The 13853-nt window shown below is 45.4% G+C and overlaps 1 pseudogene across 1 annotated transcript; it reads left to right on the top strand.

The window, feature by feature from the left end:
• Positions 1-10729: 10729 nt before the first annotated feature.
• LOC311179235 (protein mago nashi homolog) lies at positions 10730-11021 on the top strand (annotated as a pseudogene). Its single transcript has one exon. The product of its transcript is annotated as a protein mago nashi homolog (transcript).
• Positions 11022-13853: the final 2832 nt, after the last annotated feature.

Genomic DNA, 13853 nt, shown 5'->3' with positions numbered 1-13853 from the left:
ACTGGGGAGGTTTTAAAAACACTTTCAATCAAGTGTTTTATTTTTTTTTAAAAAAACTGTTTGCACTTGGGCCTCCCCAGTGATGCAGCGGTAGAGCGCTGGGTTGCGAAGCTGCCCACAGCCTCTGCAGAGCCGGTTCGATCCCCGGCTGCTCCCTGGCCACTGGAGGAGGGTCCCACATGGCGCGCAGACCTCTCCTGCCACCCGCTGCTCCCCTCAGCAGTGTACTTCGGTCCTTCTGCCTGCTCTGCTCCCCGCTCTGGCTCTGGTGAATTCTCACCCTCCTGGGCTTCTGACTGTACCCAGTGTATGTATAAACAAAACAAACAAACAAACAAATAAATAAATAAAAACATGCCTCTAAAAAAAAAAAACTGCACTTTTGAAAGATACTTCTGACTGTGTGAAGTCATTGTATGTAGTGTGGGACAAGAAAGCAAGCCATTGTAAGGCTATTGTTCTAACTGGGGACCAAGGGTGGGAGATTAAAGTCAGGTGCTAGCCATCCAGACAAAGGAAATGACTGTGGGCTATTTGGAGGCAGAGGCAGCAGCACTGCCAATGGGGCTGGACAAAGACTCCCAGCTTTTTGTCTTGAGCAACTGGGTAAAGAGAGTACATTTCTTGGGCCTCCCTGGTGGTACAAGGGGTTAAGTCTCAGCACTATGAAGGAATCTGCAGGCACTGCAGCATGATTTCAATCCCTCAGCAAGGGTGCTGACCCACATGGTGCAGCAGACCTTTTCTCTCTCACCTGCTGCTTCTCTCAGCAGTGCATTTCAGTCAGTCCGTCTGTTCTGCTCTCCACTCTGTCTCTGGGGAATCCTCTCACATACCACTCCCTGCCCCCCATCCGTATGCATAAATAATAAAACAAATCTTTTTAAAAAGAGAAAGAGTATGTTCCTTGGGATAGGAAAGCTGAAAGAACAAGTTTGTGGGGAAATCAAATGTTCTATTTTGGATTCATTAAATCTGAAATGCTTATTGAACACACACACACAGATATGTAAAGTAGGTCAATGGATATGAATGTTCAGAGCCCAATGGAGAGGACGAGTTTAGAGATACAAATTTGAGGTGCATCAGCATGTAGATAGTATCTAATGGTACGTAACTGGGTGAGATGACTTGGAGAGAGGTGTAGACGGAGGGTGGAGGGCACAGGATGGATCTTTGGGTATTCAGACCCTGACAGGTCAAGCAGAGAAGCCAACCAAGGTGAATGATCTGGAGACCGGCAGGACAGGAAGCTAGCAGGAGGGTCCTGGAAGCCAGAGACAGGCGCTTCAGGAAGAACGACCGGCCGCTTGGGTCAAACATGGTTGAGAAGTCAGGTAAGAAAAGGCCAGAACAATCATCCTCTGATTAGGCAACATGAAATCACTGATGGCCCTGAGAAAAGCAATCCTGCCTGAGTAGTAGGAAGAGAAGACCAGAGAGGTGGACGGAACAGAATGGGGTGTGAAATGAAGAGTCACTACAGACCTGTGCTCTCCAGTGTGGTAGCCACTATCCTCACGGGACTGTAACAGGGTGGTCCCCAGGAAAGGGGGAGGTTCCCTGCCCCACCCAAGGGAGGGTGGAGCTGAGCAGGAAGAGGAGAAGCTGAAGAAGAGACTGAGGAAGGAAGCAGGATGGAGCCAGGAGACCTGGAGGAGGCGCATGGAGCCTAGAGACACGTGAAGAAACTGCGCTTGTCTTTTGGTCGTGGACGGGGTGACACAGATGTGGGTGAGACCCGTGGGGAGGTGACCATGGCAGCTTTTATCTTGATGTTGATGTTGCTCTTTTCCTTCCGGGCTTGTCCAGTTGTTTGTGACCCTTTTCTGTGGGTCCCCACTGGAAGATGCTTTAGACTTGTGGCAGGCCTTGGGGCCTTGCTCTGGGCCAATCCCATTTGGATGGACTTTTACCCATGAGGGGATGGGTAACTTTGGGTGCTTGATTTAAAAACTAGATTCTTTGCCTTACCTGTATTGTTTCCTAGTTTTATTAAAGTTCCTTTTCATTAAAGTCTCCTATGTTTTGTGTTGATGCGGCGGATGGCAGAACCCATTTAGAATAGGCAGGTTTGCGGGGTTTTGGGCTGCCCCTCTCCCTGTCCTATAACAGGACTATTTAAATTTAATTCATCTAAAATTAGATATAAAATTCTCTCCTTGGGCCTTCCCGGTGGTGCAGCGGTTGAGCGCTGGACTGCAAAGCTACCCGCAGCCTCTGCAGCACCGGTTCAATCCCTGGCCACAGGCAAGGGTCCCATATGGCTCGCAGACCTCTCCTACCACACCTGCTGCTCCCCTCAGCAGTGTATTTTGTCAGTCTGCCTGTTCTGCTCCCCGCTCTGGCTCTGGTGAATTCTCTCACCCTCCCGCACTTCTGACTGTACCCAGTACTTGTATAAATAAATAAATAAATCTTTAAAAAAAAAAAAAAAACAATGGTGTGGCGAGCAGAAAAGGGTTCCTTCACATCCCAGTCACTGGGAACTGGGAGTGAGAGCTTATGTGGCAAAAGGGGACTTTACAGGCGTGATTAAGGACTCAAAATAAGGAGAGTACTCTGGATTATCTGGGTAGGCCCATGTAATCACGAGGGAAAGAGGGAGACAGGAGAGGAGACCTGAGGACATAAGAGGCTAGAGTGATACAGGAGCTGCAAGCCAAGGAATGCAGGCAAACAGAAGCTGGGAGAGGCAAGGGAACGAAGTCTCCTTCAGCACCGCCAAAGGAACACAATCCAAATGACACTTGATCTTACCCCATTGTGTCCCCTCCAAATTCACATGTTGAAGCCCCTAATACCTCAGAATTTGCCTGTATTTGGAGATAGGGCCTTTAAAGACGTAGTTAAGAGAAAATGAGGCCATTAGGGTATTCTCTAATCCAATCTGACTGGTGTCCTTCTAAGAACAGGATCTTGGATACAGAGAGACACAGCAGGGGCACGCACGTGCAGAGGAGAGCGTCACTGAGGACACCGGGAGAAAACAGCCACTGGCCTGCAAGCCAAGGAGAGAGGCCTCAGGAGAAACCAACTGAGCTCACACCTTGATCTCAGACTTCCAGTCTCCAGAACAGTGAGAAAATAAGTTTCTGTTGTTTAAGCACTCTCAGAGTTCTTTTGCTGTATCATTTGGATTTCTGACCTCCAGAACTGGTATAATTAATCTGTACTGCTTTAAGCCACTAAAACTGCAGTCATTGTCACAGCAGCCGCAGGCAGTAGCGATCAATCACGTAGATGGGAAAGCAAGCACAGCAGGAATCCCAGCGGGATGTTCAATCTCTGCAAGTGCAGGAGAGAGAGAGCAGCTCAAACTGTCAATGTGGCCCAGCCAGCTGGCCAGCAGGCACCAAATGGCCAGACCACTGGCCGGCATCGTGGGGTCCAGCCTGATGACTCCAGCAGTAGGAAGGGAAGGCTGAAATGTAGGGAGTGTTTCTGATGATGACCCCTGGAATCTGAGCTGCAGAGAGGGGGGTAATACCCCAGTCTCCCACTCCCACCCCAGAGCAACTACATCCCTAAATGTGTATTTACTAATTCCTTATTATTCTACATAGATTTTTAATATCTTTTTTTAATCCCTACACATGATAATTAGTTCTGCATCCTGGGACTTTCGAAGAAGTAGCTTCGTGCTCTAAATCTGTAATTTGCTTTTCTTAGTTGACATTATTTTTGACAGAGCCCTAGGAAGTGGTGACATTTGTAAGTCACCCTCGCTGGTGGACAACATTACACTTTAATGACTGGATACAATTTTCTTCCCCATTCTTGTGTGGACCTTTGTATCGTCCCCAGGCTCTGCTCATGTTATCTGCCCTGGACAACTGAGCTGTTTGAGAGCCACTGAGACTTAGATTGTGCCTGAAGTCAGTCCTTCCACAGGATGCAAGCTGATTTCCAAAGTGGCCACGCCGTCTGGGTTCAGGTTGCACGTCTTTAGTGTGTGTGCATGTGTGTGTGCAAGTACAAGTGTGTGTGTGAAAAGAGCAAGTGACTCATACGACTACTACTTCTGTACTGATATAAAGAACATTAAACACACAGAAGCAATAGAAAAGGTGGAGTAACTCTGTGGAAGGTGGAGTAGTTCTATGTCTGCCTGTCTCTCAGCCTCGGATGTCAGAGGTAGAAACCAATCCTTTGCTACTGCAGGAACGTCCATTGTCTGGCATTTCCTATCTCCTTTCCTAAAGCCAACCCAGGCACATCCATGGGGAAAGGACACCCACAAAGAGGAGGAGCCTCAGGAAGCTCTAGGACAAAAGAGAAATAGCTGTTTGATTTGGTGAGTATTCTCAATAATCACATGGCCAGCAAAAATTTTTTTTAAAGATTTATTTATTTATGCATACAAGAACTGGGGTGTAGACCAGAGTTGCAGGGGGTGGGAGGTGAGAAGATTCACCAGAGACAGAGTGGGGAACAGAACAGGCAGACTGACTGAAATACACTGCTGAGGGATGCAGTGGGAGAGACAGGAGAGGTCTGCTGAGCCATGTGGGTTAACTCTTGCTAGCAGCAGCAGATCTGGGATGGAACTCCTGCCTACTCCTGCCGGGCTGCAGTGGTGGCGGATAGCTTCATAGTGCTGCATCTTAACCCCTTGCACCACCAGGGAGGCCCAGCAATAATGTTTTAATTGTATGGGGAATATAAAAATAAAAAAAAATTATATAGTCTTTCATTGCTTTCTATCATCCATAATCCATCTACCCTCTTTCTTCTTTTCACCCTAGAGTATTGCCAGGTCCTGGAACTATGTTAACTATATGTCTAGTGTGGACATCTGACCTTATGCTTGGTTTTAAAAGGGATGCCTCTAAAGTTTTAAGTTCAGTAGATGTTATAGGGTTTGGTATATAACCTGTAACAAAACAGTAAGTTCCCTTGTAAGTCCAGTTTGCTAATAGGTTTTGTCTATTTTTCTTTCATGCTTTCAGTAGATAGATCAAGTCTGGGTGCTTTGTTTTGCTTTTTTCCTGGTGCTTTAACAACAGTGCACTCTGGTTTTTATGGCATTTGTTTATGTATATTTCTTAAATTTAACAGAATCTATTTTTTCCCTAAATTCTCTCACTCCTGCCACATCTCCCACCTCCACCTGTCCTGAGTGTCACTGGGGAGGCTTTATATTTATTTGTGACAGATGGGCCCACAGTGCGTTCTATTATCCTGGGTTTTATTAAGTAAAGGCATTCTGTTTCTATGAGAACTGAAACAGAAAATCTCAGTATTCAGGATTTCATTTATTAACTCAAAAAGTGGAACATTTTTTCATGACAACTTAATGTACATTTCTTGTTCTGTTCTGCCTTTACGGTTTTCTTTTTTATTTTCCTCTATTGTGCAGTATTTGTTGGCTGTAGAAAATAAAAACATAGAAAAATATGGCAGTCACCTCAAATTCCCAACACTGAGCTGAGTCATGTGACCTGTTTGGCTTTGTAGTCTTTCAGATTCTCCCCAGCTCTCTGTCACACAACTGATTTTTTTTAAAGATTTATTTATTGATGCATACAAGAGCTGGGGTACAGGCCAGAGGTGCCAGGGGTGAGAGGATTCACCAGAGACAGAGTGGGGAACAGAACAGGCAGACTGACTGAAATACACTGCTGAGGGGAGCAGCGGATAAGGCAGGCGAGGTCTGCTGCACCATGTTGGTAGCTCCCTGGCCAGGTATCGAACTTGTGCTGCAGTGGCTGTGGATAGCTTCACAGGTTGCGTCTTAACCCCTTGTGCCACCAGGGAGGCTCCACATAGCTGATTATGGAGATATTTCACCTGGCTGTACATACCATCCCCAACAGGAAAGCTTCATTAGTGAGGATTAACTCCATCCCCAAACAAACCCCAAAGAACTACAATGTGAACATGGATAGGACTTTGTTTCTTCACAGGGATGCAGGCTCATAGCTCTTTGCACTGCCATCCTAGAACAGGATGGCCCAGAATTGCTGCTAGAGCTCCAGCCATCACACACATGTTCTAGGCAGCAAAAACAAAGAAGGGTGTATGTTCTCCTTATTTAGGAGAGAACTCAAAAGCCACACCATGTTTTCTGTACTTATCATTGGCTTAAATGTACTCACAGTGACTACACAGAGTTCCACCTGCTAGAGAAGCTGAGAAGAGCCTTTGAGTTGGCACTTGGATGCCCCCATTCCTGATCAATGTGCTTTAACTCAGGAAGAATGGCTCATCTCAGTTCTTCAGAGGATAAAAATTGGTACTGGGCCTCCCTGGTGGCACAAGGGGTTAAGACGCAACCCCAAGGGGTTATGAAGCTGTCTCCAGCCACTGCGGCACCAGTTCGATCCCTGGACAAGGAGCTACCCACAGGGCACAGCAGACCTCTCCTGTCTCGCCCTCTGCTTCCCTCAGAGTGTATTTCAGTCAATCTGTCTGTTCTGCTCCCCACTCTGTCTCTGGTGAATCCTCTCATTCCCCACACCTCTGGCCTGTACCCCAATTCTTATATGCATAAATAAATAAATCTTTGAAAAAAAATGGGTACAAAAAAATGTCACTTGCCTGAAATTTATTGGATTATAAATTTTGGTGCTGTGTATTGGAGAATACAGAAGTCCCCCCACCCCATTCCTGGTTTTGCTTTCTGTGACTTGTTATCTATGGTCAACCACAATCCAAAAATATTAAATACACTAAGACATCTTGAGGGAGAGCTCATTCCCATAACTTTTTTCACAGCAATTATTAGTTGTTCTTCGTTATTATTAGTTGTTGATCTTACTGTGCCTAATTTATAAATTAAAATTTATCATAGGTAGTATAGAAGAAACGTGCGTGTGTATGTATGTGTGTTCAGAACTATCCGAGGTTTCAGGGGGTCTTAGAACCAATCCCTGCTGATAAGGAAAGACTAGTCTTTTGGGGACATATACTAACATATTTGTCTCTAGACTCCTACTTCTTCAACTGTAAATTGTTAGAGCTATTTCTACTTAAGCCTTATTCTTGATACTACCATACAATTTCTTTCAGATATTAATATCAGGAAATACACTTTGAATAAACCCCCATGTTGCAATACTGGCAAGGAGACATCTGGAGCAGGGGGGCAGCCTTCACTGAAATCTTGATTTTGTTCTCAAATTAAGCTCAGAGATGACAAGATCCCTCCAAAACCAGGCAGACATCTGAATGAGCCTTTGGGATTTTCCACTTTCCATTTCAAATTGGGAGGAATGTGAAAATTCACTTATGACCACTTATATATTTTTTTCAACAAAAAACAGTTTATCTTTTCATTCTTCCAATAATGAAAATATTGAGTCTCCTGCTGAGAAGAGAAAAAAAGAGTATGTAAATGCCGAGGCCACTGACCCCTCTTCTCTTAAGTCACAGGAAACAGAAGGAATCTCAGTGGTATATGTGGGTACAGAGACCAGAATGGCAAGATAAACTTCCCAAATACTTAAAAAGCTGTTCAATAGAAACTGCCCTACACAGAGGACTATGCAAGACAAGTAAAAATAAGGGGCAGCAGTGGTGTGAGACAGGGTTGTACATGTGAACTTCCTTCCTCTTCTCTTTAGGCATGAATTGCCCTTCTAGTTATAAATGCTGACTCCTTGCCTCTTTCTAGATTTCTCTAGAAGCAGTATCTGAGGCACAACCATTCTTCCTCAGATATTATCAGGAAAGAAACAGGTAACTTTGCTTATATATTGGACTGTGTAGGAACTTGTAAGGGAGATGAACTAAACAAAGAGTGTCTGCTTCTTGTGTCTTCCAAGGCAGCAGAAAGAACTCAGAATCTTCATGAGGCAAGAAAACTCAGATGGAGGTACCAATCCGATCTGCCTCATTAACTCTGGTTGTATGGTCTAGCACAACCATTAGCAAATTCCAAAAACCTCTTCTTGAGTAATACAAAGATGGAACTTAGAGAGATGTGAGGAAGGTCATGGCAGGTTGGTCAGATTATTTTAAAGTATTAGTCTTTTAACAGATCCTGCAAAGGAAAAAAAAAAAATAGGGGGCCTCCCTGGTGGCACAAGGGGTTAAACACAGCTATCCGCAGCCTCTGCAGCATGAGTTCGATCCCCAGCCAGCTAGCTACCCACATGGCCCAGAATGAATGCTCCTGTCTCGCCCGCTGTTCCCCTCAGCAGTGTGTTTCAGTCAGTCTGCCTGTTCTGTTCCCCGCTCTGTCTCTGGTGAATCTTTTCACACCCCCCCCCCCGCACCTCTGACCTACACCCAGACCTTATATGCATAAATAAATAAATCTTCAAAAAAAAATTCCTCCAAATGATTGTATCATAAGTGATCTTTTTCAAATTCTTTTGACTTCACTTTATTTTTTTTGCATAATAAATAGACCCAAGAATAAGAAGAAATTCATCTGCTATACCTATTGTTTTGTTCTTCATTCCTTCTTATTCTTCCTTTCTTTTTTTTCATTTCCTCCCTCATCTACCTCCCCCCATTCCGCCCCCCCCCCCTTTTCTTTTGATAAGATGAACAGAGAAGGTGGAATGCTAAAGCAACAGTGTTGGTAGCAAGTTGCTGGGAAGGACATGGTTGATATGTGTTTGAGATTTAGAACTCTGACATCAGAACTGGGGGATGATCATGATACCATAGTTTAGGCTGGTGGACACAGCAAGGTTAGGGTTCAAAGAACCTCAGTGTAAAAACTATTATTTCCTGCTTCCTCAAAAGAGTTAACGATCCTCTCTGTAATTGCTGGCATGACTATAAGGCTGTTAATGAGAGTCTCCAGGAGACTGAGTTTGGCCTCATGAAAGTAGCACAACAGTGATATTCCACTGGTGTAAACACTCAGCATCTAAGTCCCCAGAGATCATCCCTCTGAAAACTGGGGCACAGACAAATCCTAGGAGATGAATTAGGTCAGAGGAGCTCGCAGAACCCAGTGACTTTATCCTCAGTCTGAAGAGCCAGAAGAAACAGACCCCCAGTCAGTAGCCACATTACTTGGTGCTCTGGTTGTTCCTTCTCCTTTTCCTTCTCTCTCTCTCTCTCTCTCTCCCCCCCACCCCACCCACCCCACTCCTCACCCACTGCCCCTTCAATATTCATCCTGGATCTTTATAGTGGGGCTAAAGATTCCTGATAGTGAGAACTACCTTGTCTCCAAACAACACATGTTCCCCCACTTAAGGTAGCAGAAGCTATTCCGTTCTAACCATTCCCCATCCCGTTTCACACACAGCCCAGACTAGGGTGAGGCAAACATGGCAAACAAATGCCAAAAAAAAAAAAAAATCCATAGTGAACAAAATACCAACATTTCAAATGAAAACTGGACTAGCATTACTGATTTTTCTTGATCGCTTGGCTCAGCACAGCACAGTTACTGATCCTTTCTTATTTAAAATGTTATTTATCATGGGTTTTTGGCACTGGTTTTGATTTCTAAGAAAATGACATTAAACTATTATCTTGATTACAAGTTTTTTGGGGGCATCCCCTTAAATTCCATTCCTGTGGGCCTGCCTCCCCCTTTTTCATCAACTTCTTGAACAAGGAGGTCAATAGCCTTGTTGACTTAGTCTAAATCCCCTGCTAGCCTATGAGTCATAACACATGGGACTCCCCATTTTCTGGACCTCTTGAAAGCATGAAGGAAAGAGGCGTGAAAGTAGAACGATGCAGAAATGCCCTTGAGTGGTGAGAGCTTCTGTTTATAAATCACAGCACTTTTTTTTAATCCTATTTGAATTGTTATCTATTATCTTTTTTTTTTTTTTTTTCATAAAAGAGAAACTGATAATCCAAACTGCATCATGGGCAATGTCAGGGACATCCACAGAAGCAAGCAACAAGTTCCTGCCCACTTTGTTATCGTGTTTCTCACCTTAAAGGAATGTGACATTTTTCTATATGAGAGGTTATAAAGGTAAGGCAAGAATAACATAAGTATCAGTGTGTTAATCAGAACCTGACGCGCGACTGTTGGGCACTGGCGGCACATTCTCCAGGTCTTTGGAGAGTTTTCCCTGTGGCAAAAATGATTATGGCCAGCGATTTTTTTTTTTCATACAAGATCTGGGATGTAGGCCAGAGGTGTGGGGGTGTGGGTGATAAGAGGATTCACCAGAGACAGAGTGGGCAGCAGGAAAGGCAGATCAACTGAAATACAATATACACCGCTAAACGAGACAGGAGAGGTCTGCTGCGCCATGTGGGTAGCTTCCTGGCTGGGGATCTAACTCAAGCCACAGTTGTGATAGCTGGTAGTGGTGAGACTTAACCCCTATGCCACCAGGAGGCCCTGGTCAGCGATTTCTACCTGCATTACAATGTCATCACAAGGGCAAGTTTGGACAGGAGTTTCTGGAGTTCGAGGTTAGACTGGAGAAAAAGCTAAGATATGCCAACAGTGCAATTATTAAAATGATATCATGAGGGCCTCCCCGGTGGCACAGCGGTTGAGCGCTGGGTTGCGAAGCTGCCGGCGGCCTCTGCGGCACCGGTTCGATCCCCGGCTGCTCCCCGGCCACTGGAGGAGGGTCCCACATGGCGCGCAGACCTCTCCTGCCGCCCGCTGCTCCCCTCAGCAGTGTACTTCGGTCCTTCTGCCTGCTCTGCTCCCCGCTCTGGATCTGGTGAGTTCTCTCACCCTCCCGCGCTTCTGACTGTGCCCAGTGCATGTATAAACAAAACAAACAAACCAGCAAACAAGTAAATAAAGCATGCCTCTATAAAAAAAAAAAAAAATGATATCATGATCAGAAAAAAGGCTTATGTACACAAGAGTGTAATGAAAGTCCTGAAGAGGGTTATTGATGACAGTGAAATTACAAAAGATGATGATGCTTTTGTCATCTCCCCTGACAGGGTTGCAATTGTAATTGGAGATGAACATATTTCTTTCACCACATCAAAAATATGTTCTCTTATTGAGATAATCAGTCAGAAGATCCTGAAGGCTTTCGAGTGTTTCATTATTTGGCACAGGAATAAAATGTTTAGTTTTTAGCCTTATTGGATTACATTTCAAGATTAAACTGATCTAAATATATGTTTCTTGAAGCTGTTATATTTAATTATGAAATAGGTAAGAAAGGGTTTGTCATTACAGGATTGGGATTTTCATAAATGTGAAACAAAAAAATTTATATGCAAACTGAAAATAAAATACATAAACAGGCTTAATGGTTATCTGCACTCGTGTCCAAGCGGGTTCGAGAGTCCCCACACACATTAAATTCTATAAATAAAAGCTGCCTTTTACTGAAATTGCTCCAGTAAAAATATTGAAGTCTGAAAAAAAAACCTGACATACGCAGCAGAACACACCATTGTCTCAGATGTCAGGTGTGTCTCAGCCTCTGCACATTTCAAGGGTGCAGACCAATCGGGCACGAACATCAGCATGCCCCTCCGACCCGCCCTAGGAGTCTCTGTTATCCTCAATTTTAATAAATCCTTTCCTCTCTGTCATTTTACTACATTTGTGCCGTATCCCAAGAGGACTGACTTTGTGAGCCCTTGAACATTCTCCACCCATGGCCTTGTGCTGGTGCCCTCTCGGGTTCTTAGGATTCAGCCTCAGCCAAGGGGTCTATCTCTTCAAACAAGCCTTTGGATGTTGACCCCTTATGATAAGACACTAAACTCTATGGGGAGGAAGGAGAATCAAGACCATCAGTGTGGTTTTACACCCAAACCACAACCATCCTGGTACTTCCTGAAGAGTCAACAGCCCCCCCCCACCCCCGCTTGCTCCCTCCTTTACCACCCTGACCTGGCAATCATGTGCAAAAGAGATCCTTTTTACATTTAATTAGTTCCACATTTTTATTTTTTTTTAAAGATTTATTTTTATTTATTTATACAAGCACTGGGTACAGTCAGAAGCGCGGGAGGGTGAGAGAATTCACCAGAGCCAGAGCGGGGAGCAGAGCAGGCAGAAGGACCGAAGTACACTGCTGAGGGGAGCAGCGGGCGGCAGGAGAGGTCTGTGCGCCATGTGGGACCCTCCTCCGGTGGCCGGGGAGCAGCCGGGAATCAAACCGGCGCTGCAGAGGCTGCGGGCAGCTTCGCAACCCAGCACTTAACTGCTGCGCCACCGGGCCTCCCCAGTTCCACATTTTTAAAAAAGATTTTTATTTATTTACGCATACAAGAACTGGGGTGTAGGCCATAGTTGGGGGGGCAGTGAGAGGATTCACCAGAGACAGAGTGGGGAGCAGAACGCGTGGACCCACTGAAATACACTGCTGAGGGGAGCAGCAGGCGAGACAGGAGAGGTCTGCTGCGCCATGTGGGTCAGCTCCCTGGCTGGGATCAAACTCAGGCTTCAGTGGCTGGCAATGGCTTGACAGTGCTGAGACTTAACCCCTTGTGCCACCAGGGAGGCCCAGCTCCACATTTTTTATTAGCACAATATTGACCTACTTATCCAGCCCACAGGGTAGAGAAAGTTCTAAAATCTCAAAGTGAAATTCAACCTTTTGGAGGTTAATTTTGAATATGCAAAATATACAAAGCATTCATAAATGTTTTATAGGCATATGTACAAGTTCACACACTTTACAGAGTGACTTATACAGCCTAAGTCAATGTCCTTGCCCCTAGGACATCCTTGTGAAACGGTTCTGTGTCAAACCCCACAAAAGTTAACCTCTCCTCTTCATTTCAGTGTGGCTGGTTACTGTAATAATTAAGCCAGACTATTCAGCCTTGTCTTTGGTAGATGGTTTCTGCTTTCTTGCCAACCTTGCCTGAAAACCCATTTTAAGCTAAAAGCTAGAAACGGCAGGTCCAACGGAAGACCATCTCAAAGCCAGGGTAGAGAGGACTGGATCAGATACTCAGCAAAGGACACTACAAAAAAACTCATGGGAACGGAATTTGTAGCATCAGCAAACATACCTGTAAGGCTGTCCCCAGGAAATAAGTGAGGGTTTCTAGGCCTCTCAGTTCAGAAGCAAGTAAATCACCATGAGCCTTTGGCTGGGGGACTGACATGTTTGGGGACCCCACAGAGATTGGCTTGTTGCTGCATCATGGGTTGGCACTGCACTGTCCGCTGTGTGCCTGGGGAGCAGTCATGTGTCTTTGGTCAACAGACCCCCCAAAATGACTGATGAACTGAGTGAATAAACAGTGGTATGCCTATGGTCTCAGTAGAGAAAAAGATGAATAAATACCCAGTGCTAGCCCAATGTATCTGGTACCCCCCCCACCCACCCACACACACACACACACACAAAATGGGATCACAGACTGGGCTCTCATGCTTGGGGAGACGTCTGCAGCTCCCACTTCTCCAGAGTCATCATTTGCTTCAGTCCTGCCTAAACTGGGGTATTGGCTACAAGATGAAATCCTACGTTTTGAAGCAACCAAGACAATTCACTTACAGCCCAAAGCAGAGAAAATATATGAGAGTCAGACTGAAAACCAATGAGATGGACCAAGGAGCCAGCTGGGATCCTGGCCACAGCAGCTGAGCATGTGGAACCTGAATGACAATTCTTGGATTCTTCCGTCAGCTCTGCCACAAGTGAGGGGTTGGACCTTGACAGGCAGATAGGAACTGGGACCCTGGGAGACATGAGACCTCCAGGAGACATAATAAGAGAGAAAAGTCAATAACAAGAAAAAAGACAGGCCTCCCTCGTGGCGCAAGGGGTTAAGATGCAGCACTATGAAGCTATCCACAGCCACTGCAGCATGAATTCGATTCCCTGGCCAGCCAAGGAGCTGACCCACATGGCGCAGCAGACCAGTCCTATCTCACCCCCTGCTCCCCTCAGCAGTGTATTTCAGCCAGTCTGCCTGTTCTGTTCCCCACTCTGTCTCTGGTGAATCCTCTCACCCCCCATACCTCTGGCCTACAC

The sequence above is a fragment of the Talpa europaea genome (genome assembly GCF_964194135.1).
Source record: "Talpa europaea genome assembly, chromosome: 10".
Taxonomy (NCBI): Eukaryota; Metazoa; Chordata; class Mammalia; order Eulipotyphla; family Talpidae; genus Talpa; species Talpa europaea.
This window is presented reverse-complemented; position numbering and strand designations above follow the sequence as displayed.